This window comes from Aulonocara sp. 'chitande type north' Nkhata Bay, linkage group LG17, assembly GCF_057382095.1.
Source record: "Aulonocara sp. 'chitande type north' Nkhata Bay isolate Kocher_YH1m ecotype deep benthic linkage group LG17, A_spYH_male_GT1.1, whole genome shotgun sequence".
NCBI lineage: Eukaryota > Metazoa > Chordata > Actinopteri > Cichliformes > Cichlidae > Aulonocara > Aulonocara sp. 'chitande type north' Nkhata Bay.
In genome coordinates, this window is record NC_141360.1 from 25,561,055 (window position 1) to 25,570,034 (window position 8,980).

Below are 8,980 nucleotides of genomic sequence, written 5' to 3' on the forward strand. Positions count from 1 at the left end.
GAGCTGTCTCACTCTAGCCCCAACATTCCGTCCCATACACACCCATTATAAACTCTGAAACGGGTGAAAAAACATCATGAAACTTAAACTGGAACTGAAGAAAAAGTATAATAGATATTGAAAAGATAAATACAAGTTGAATAGTTGAATGTCTTGTCTTCGTTTTAAAGTTTGAATGGTGGCTCTATGTCAATGTATGTGGAAGTAGTAAGAGTTTAAAAATGAGTAAGTTGAATGAGGATTTGAAGGGTCTCCCCATTGAAATACATTATAAATTTTTGTTGAATAAAGTTGAATAAAATTAAAAATATAAATGTTAAAAATATGAAAAATAGAAGCAGTGTTGTTCAAAAGAATAGGAATCTAACGGTGTTTGAATGGTTTTTCTAAGTTGAACGGTTTTGAAGTTATAGGATTACAAAAAACGTACGGAATACAGAATAAAATATAATAACTAGAAAGTGCATTTTCTGAAGAAACTGCAGTGTGAATGCTTGAATCTGAATGTATGCACTGAAATGAATTAATTGCTGAATTTTGAGTTAAAAATATTGAATGAGATTAAAAAAAAACAAAAAAAAAAAACGAATTTAACCTGAAAACAAAGGTGCTGAACTGCTAAAAGCTGAAGGTTACACAGAAGAAGGAGTTGGAAAAAAGCTGAAAATGTTTTAATTGTAAATTAGAAAACCCTAAGAAATGAGAAAAGAACATTTAGAGTCAGAAAACATCTGAATGAATATTAAAAGGTCATATTCTTTGAATCACTGAATGACTCAAATGTGATCCCTCCACTTTGATCCACACAGTTTAAAAAGTTTAAATGCCTGAGCTTTGAAAGACACGGTGTTGGAAAGAGAACAATAATGGCGACAATTTGAGGGTAAAATGATGGCTGTAACACTGTGGACACAGCAGCAGTTGAAAGAGAAGTGCTTAAGATGAATCTTGGTACAGTGGCAGGCAGAGCTCGTTAAGCAGGCAGGTGTGAGCCTGGTTGCTATAGTGACCGCACCCAATGGCTCCATACACACGTACACAGACATGCGCCTCACTTTTGCTGCTTAAAATGAACAGAAAAGTCAGGCCGAAACAAATTGCTCCCAAATGAAAAGTATAGGTCGTATTGACGAAATTCTTTCACCGTGAGCGGCAGCAATGTCTAGTCTACCTAATTCTCAGTTTTCATGCCTGTGGAGTTTATTATATGGACGTGGTGACAGTGTAAAAACACCATGCTCTTCTGATTTTCAAACCAACCTTCTGAGCCGTTTTAACATTAGAGTCTATGGAAGAGTTGGAGGGAGGAGGCTGTGCATTGGTGACATTTACGAAAGAACCATAACACCTAGGACAATAGTAAACACATTGGATGAAAGAGGACAGCGATGGCTACGTTTTGAGGGTAAAATCATACCTGTAGAGCAAACGCTGCGGACACAGCAGCAGTTTTAAAAAAGATTTTAAGATTAATTTTTTTGCTCCTCTCACTCTAGCAGTTGAGCTGCCTCACTCTAGCCCCAACATTCCGTCCCATACACACCCATTATAAACTCTGAAACGGGTGAAAAAACATCATGAAACTTAAACTGGAACTGAAGAAAAAGTATAATAGATATTGAAAAGATAAATACAAGTTGAATAGTTGAATGTCTTGTCTACGTTTTAAAGTTTGAATGGTGGCTCTATGTCAATGTATGTGGAAGTAGTAAGAGTTTAAAAATGAGTAAGTTGAATGAGAATTTGAAGGGTCTCCCCATTGAAATACATGGGAAATTTTTGTTGAATAAAGTTGAATAAATTTAAAAATATAAATGTTAAAAATGAGAAAAATAGAAGCAGTCATGTCCAAAAGAATAGGAATCTAATGGTGTTTGAATGGTTTTTCTAAGTTGAACGGTTTTGAAGGAGTAGGAGTACAAAAAACGTACGGAATAGATAAAATATAATAATAACTAGAAAGTGCATTTTCTGAAGAAACTGCAGTGTGAATGCTTGAATCTGAATGTATGCATTGAAATGAAATAATTACTGAATTTAAGTTAAAAATTTTGAATGAGATAAAAAAAAAAAAAACCGAATTTAACCTGAAAACAAAAGTGCTGAACTGCTAAAAGCTGAAGGTTACACAGAAGAAGAAGTTGGAAAAAAGCTGAAAATGTTTTAATTGTAAATTAGAAAAACCTAAGAAATGAGAAAAGAACATTTAGAGTCAGAAAACATATGAAAGACTATTAAAAGGTCATATTCTTTGAATCACTGAATGACTAAAATGTGATCCCTCCACTTGGACCCACACAGTTTAAAAAGTTTACATCTCTGAGCTTTGAAAGACAAGATGTTGGAAAAAGAACAACGATGGCGACGTTTTGAGGGTAAAATGATGGCTGTAACACTGTGGACACAGCAGCAGTTGAAAGAGAAGTGCTTAAGATGAATCTTGGCACAGTGGCAGGCAGAGCTCGTTAAGCAGGCAGGTGTGAGCCTGGTTGCTATAGTGACCGCACCCAATGGCTCCATACACACGTACACAGACATGCGCCTCACTTTTGCTGCTTAAAATGAACAGAAAAGTCAGGCCGAAACAAATCGTTCCCAAATGAAAAGTAAAAGTCGTATTGACAAAATTCTTTCACCGTGAGCGACAGCAGCTTCTAGTCTACCTAATTCTCAGTTTTCATGTCTGTGGAGTTTATTATATGGACGTGGTGACAGTGGAAAGACACCATGCTCTTCTGATTTTCAAACGAACCTTCTGAGCCATTTTAACATTAGAGTCTATGGAAGAGTTGGAGGGAGGAGGCTGTGCATTGGTGACATTTACGAAAGAACCATAACACCTAGGACAATAGTAAACACATTGGATGAAAGAGGACAGCGATGGCTACGTTTTGAGGGTAAAATCATACCTGTAGAGCAAACGCTGCGGACACAGCAGCAGTTTTAAAAAAGATTTTAAGATTAATTTTTTTGCTCCTCTCACTCTAGCAGTTGAGCTGCCTCACTCTAGCCCCAACATTCCGTCCCATACACACCCATTATAAACTCTGAAACGGGTGAAAAAACATCATGAAACTTAAACTGGAACTGAAGAAAAAGTATAATAGATATTGAAAAGATAAATACAAGTTGAATAGTTGAATGTCTTGTCTTCGTTTTAAAGTTTGAATGGTGGCTCTATGTCAATGTATGTGGAAGTAGTAAGAGTTTAAAAATGAGTAAATTGAATGAGAATTTGAAGGGTCTCCCCATTGAAATACATGGGAAATTTTTGTTGAATAAAGTTGAATAAAATTAAAAATATAAATGTTAAAAATGAGAAAAATAGAAGCAGTCATGTCCAAAATAATAGGAATCTAATGGTGTTTGAATGGTTTTTCTAAGTTGAACGGTTTTGAAGGAGTAGGATTACAAAAAACGTACGGAATAGATAAAATATAATAATAATAAAGATTAGAAGAACAATACTGTGAATGCTTTTCAAGCATTCACACTAATAAAGATTAGAATAACAATACTGTGAATGCTTTTCAAGCATTCACACTAATAACTAGAAAGTGCATTTTCTGAAGAAACTGCAGTGTGAATGCTTGAATCTGAATGTATGCACTGAATTGAATTAATTGCTGAATTTTGAGTTACAAATATTGAATGAGATTAAAAAAAAACAAAAAAAAAAAAACGAATTTAACCTGAAAACAAAGGTGCTGAACTGCTAAAAGCTGAAGGTTACACAGAAGAAGGAGTTGGAAAAAAACTGAAAATGTTTTAAATGTAAATTAGAAAACCCTAAGAAATGAGAAAAGAACATTTAGAGTCAGAAAACATCTGAATGAATATTAAAAGGTCATATTCTTTGAATCACTGAATGACTCAAATGTGATCCCTCCACTTTGATCCACACAGTTTAAAAAGTTTAAATGCCTGAGCTTTGAAAGATACAGTGTTGGAAAGAGAACAATAATGGCGACAATTTGAGGGTAAAATGATGGCTGTAACACTGTGGACACAGCAGCAGTTGAAAGAGAAGTGCTTAAGATGAATCTTGGTACAGTGGCAGGCAGAGCTCGTTAAGCAGGCAGGTGTGAGCTTGGTTGCTATAGTGACCGCACCCAATGGCTCCATACACACGTACACAGACATGCGCCTCACTTTTGCTGCTTAAAATGAACAGAAAAGTCAGGCCGAAACAAATCGTTCCCAAATGAAAAGTAAAAGTCGTATTGACAAAATTCTTTCACCGTGAGTGACAGCAATGTCTAGTCTACTGAATTCTCAGTTTTCATGCCTGTGGAGTTTATTATATGGACGTGGTGACAGTGTAAAGACACCATGCTCTTCTGATTTTCAAACGAACCTTCTGAGCCATTTTAACATTAGAGTCTATGGAAGAGTTGGAGGGAGGAGGCTGTGCATTGGTGACATTTACGAAAGAACCATAACACCTAGGACAATAGTAAACACATTGGATGAAAGAGGACAGCCATGGCTACGTTTTGAGGGTAAAATCATACCTGTAGAGCAAATGCTGCGGACACAGCAGCAGTTTTAAAAAAGATTTTAAGATTAATTTTTTTGCTCCTCTCACTCTAGCAGTTGAGCTGCCTCACTCTAGCCCCAACATTCCGTCCCATACACACCCATTATAAACTCTGAAACGGGTGAAAAAACATCATGAAACTTAAACTGGAACTGAAGAAAAAGTATAAAAGATATTGAAAAGATAAATACAAGTTGAATAGTTGAATGTCTTGTCTTCGTTTTAAAGTTTGAATGGTGGCTCTATGTCAATGTATGTGGAAGTAGTAAGAGTTTAAAAATGAGTAAGTTGAATGAGGATTTGAAGGGTCTCCCCATTGAAATACATTATAAATTTTTGTTGAATAAAGTTGAATAAAATTAAAAATATAAATGTTAAAAATATGAAAAATAGAAGCAGTGTTGTCCAAAAGAATAGGAATCTAACGGTGTTTGAATGGTTTTTCTAAGTTGAACGGTTTTGAAGGAGTAGGCTTACAAAAAACGTACGGAATACAGAATAAAATATAATAACTAGAAAGTGCATTTTCTGAAGAAACTGCAGTGTGAATGCTTGAATCTGAATGTATGCACTGAAATGAATTAATTGCTGAATTTTGAGTTAAAAATATTGAATGAGATTAAAAAAAAACAAAAAAAAACCCCGAATTTAACCTGAAAACAAAGGTGCTGAACTGCTAAAAGCTGAAGGTTACACAGAAGAAGGAGTTGGAAAAAAACTGAAAATGTTTTAAATGTAAATTAGAAAACCCTAAGAAATGAGAAAAGAACATTTAGAGTCAGAAAACATCTGAATGAATATTAAAAGGTCATATTCTTTGAATCACTGAATGACTCAAATGTGATCCCTCCACTTTGATCCACACAGTTTAAAAAGTTTAAATGCCTGAGCTTTGAAAGATACGGTGTTGGAAAGAGAACAATAATGGCGACAATTTGAGGGTAAAATGATGGCTGTAACACTGTGGACACAGCAGCAGTTGAAAGAGAAGTGCTTAAGATGAATCTTGGTACAGTGGCAGGCAGAGCTCATTAAGCAGGCAGGTGTGAGCCTGGTTGCTATAGTGACCGCACCCAATGGCTCCATACACACGTACACAGACATGCGCCTCACTTTTGCTGCTTAAAATGAACAGAAAAGTCAGGCCGAAACAAATCGTTCCCAAATGAAAAGTAAAAGTCGTATTGACAAAATTCTTTCACCGTGAGTGACAGCAATGTCTAGTCTACTGAATTCTCAGTTTTCATGCCTGTGGAGTTTATTATATGGACGTGGTGACAGTGGAAAGACACCATGCTCTTCTGATTTTCAAACGAACCTTCTGAGCCATTTTAACATTAGAGTCTATGGAAGAGTTTGAGGGAGGAGGCTGTGCATTGGTGACATTTACGAAAGAACCATAACACCTAGGACAATAGTAAACACATTGGATGAAAGAGGACAGCGGTGGCTACGTTTTGAGGGTAAAATCATACCTGTAGAGCAAACGCTGCGGACACAGCAGCAGTTTTAAAAAAGATTTTAAGATTAATTTTTTTGCTCCTCTCACTCTAGCAGTTGAGCTGTCTCACTCTAGCCCCAACATTCCGTCCCATACACACCCATTATAAACTTTGAAACGGGTGAAAAAACATCATGAAACTTAAACTGGAACTGAAGAAAAAGTATAATAGATATTGAAAAGATAAATACAAGTTGAATAGTTGAATGTCTTGTCTTCGTTTTAAAGTTTGAATGGTGGCTCTATGTCAATGTATGTGGAAGTAGATACAGTTTAAAGAGGAGGAAGTTGAATGAGAATTTGAAGGGTCTCCCCATTGAAATACATTATAAATTTTTGTTGAATAAAGTTGAATAAAATTAAAAATATAAATGTTAAAAATGAGAAAAATAGAAGCAGTGTTGTCCAAAAGAATAGGAATCTAACGGTGTTTGAATGGTTTTTCTAAGTTGAACGGTTTTGAAGGAGATAGATTACAAAAAACGTACGGAATACAGAATAATAACTAGAAAGTGCATTTTCTGAAGAAACTGCAGTGTGAATGCTTGAATCTGAATGTATGCATTGAAATGAAATAATTACTGAATTTAAGTTAAAAATTTTGAATGAGATAAAAAAAAAAAAAACCGAATTTAACCTGAAAACAAAAGTGCTGAACTGCTAAAAGCTGAAGGTTACACAGAAGAAGAAGTTGGAAAAAAGCTGAAAATGTTTTAATTGTAAATTAGAAAAACCTAAGAAATGAGAAAAGAACATTTAGAGTCAGAAAACATATGAAAGACTATTAAAAGGTCATATTCTTTGAATCACTGAATGACTAAAATGTGATCCCTCCACTTGGACCCACACAGTTTAAAAAGTTTACATCTCTGAGCTTTGAAAGACAAGATGTTGGAAAAAGAACAACGATGGCGACGTTTTGAGGGTAAAATGATGGCTGTAACACTGTGGACACAGCAGCAGTTGAAAGAGAAGTGCTTAAGATGAATCTTGGCACAGTGGCAGGCAGAGCTCGTTAAGCAGGCAGGTGTGAGCCTGGTTGCTATAGTGACCGCACCCAATGGCTCCATACACACGTACACAGACATGCGCCTCACTTTTGCTGCTTAAAATGAACAGAAAAGTCAGGCCGAAACAAATCGTTCCCAAATGAAAAGTAAAAGTCGTATTGACAAAATTCTTTCACCGTGAGCGACAGCAGCTTCTAGTCTACCTAATTCTCAGTTTTCATGTCTGTGGAGTTTATTATATGGACGTGGTGACAGTGGAAAGACACCATGCTCTTCTGATTTTCAAACGAACCTTCTGAGCCATTTTAACATTAGAGTCTATGGAAGAGTTGGAGGGAGGAGGCTGTGCATTGGTGACATTTACGAAAGAACCATAACACCTAGGACAATAGTAAACACATTGGATGAAAGAGGACAGCGATGGCTACGTTTTGAGGGTAAAATCATACCTGTAGAGCAAACGCTGCGGACACAGCAGCAGTTTTAAAAAAGATTTTAAGATTAATTTTTTTGCTCCTCTCACTCTAGCAGTTGAGCTGCCTCACTCTAGCCCCAACATTCCGTCCCATACACACCCATTATAAACTCTGAAACGGGTGAAAAAACATCATGAAACTTAAACTGGAACTGAAGAAAAAGTATAATAGATATTGAAAAGATAAATACAAGTTGAATAGTTGAATGTCTTGTCTTCGTTTTAAAGTTTGAATGGTGGCTCTATGTCAATGTATGTGGAAGTAGTAAGAGTTTAAAAATGAGTAAATTGAATGAGAATTTGAAGGGTCTCCCCATTGAAATACATGGGAAATTTTTGTTGAATAAAGTTGAATAAAATTAAAAATATAAATGTTAAAAATGAGAAAAATAGAAGCAGTCATGTCCAAAATAATAGGAATCTAATGGTGTTTGAATGGTTTTTCTAAGTTGAACGGTTTTGAAGGAGTAGGATTACAAAAAACGTACGGAATAGATAAAATATAATAACTAGAAAGTGCATTTTCTGAAGAAACTGCAGTGTGAATGCTTGAATCTGAATGTATGCACTGAAATGAAATAATTACTGAATTTAAGTTAAAAATTTTGAATGAGATTAAAAAAAAACCCCGAATTTAACCTGAAAACAAAAGTGCTGAACTGCTAAAAGCTGAAGGTTACACAGAAGAAGAAGTTGGAAAAAAGCTGAAAATGTTTTAATTGTAAATTAGAAAAACCTAAGAAATGAGAAAAGAACATTTAGAGTCAGAAAACATCTGAAAAAATATTAAAAGGTCATATTCTTTGAATCACTGAATGACTAAAATGTGATCCCTCCACTTGGACCCACACAGTTTAAAAAGTTTACATCTCTGAGCTTTGAAAGACAAGATGTTGGAAAAAGAACAACGATGGCGACGTTTTGAGCGTAAAATGATGGCTGTAACACTGTGGACACAGCAGCAGTTGAAAGAGAAGTGTTTAAGATGAATCTTGGCAGAGTGAGAGAGAGAGCTCGTTAAGCAGGCAGGTGTGAGCCTGGTTGCTATAGTGACCGCACCCAATGGCTCCATACACACGTACACAGACATGCGCCTCACTTTTGCTGCTTAAAATGAACAGAAAAGTCAGGCCGAAACAAATCGCTCCCAAATGAAAAGTAAAAGTCGTATTGACAAAATTCTTTCACCGTGAGCGACAGCAATGTCTAGTCTACCTAATTCTCAGTTTTCATGCCTGTGGAGCTTATTATATGGACGTGGTGACAGTGGAAAGACACCATGCTCTTCTGATTTTCAAACGAACCTTCTGAGCCATTTTAACATTAGAGTCTATGGAAGAGTTGGAGGGAGGAGGCTGTGCATTGGTGACATTTATGAAAGAACCACAACACCTAGTACAATAGTAAACACATTGGATGAAAGAGGACAGCCATGGCTACGTTTTGAGGGTAAA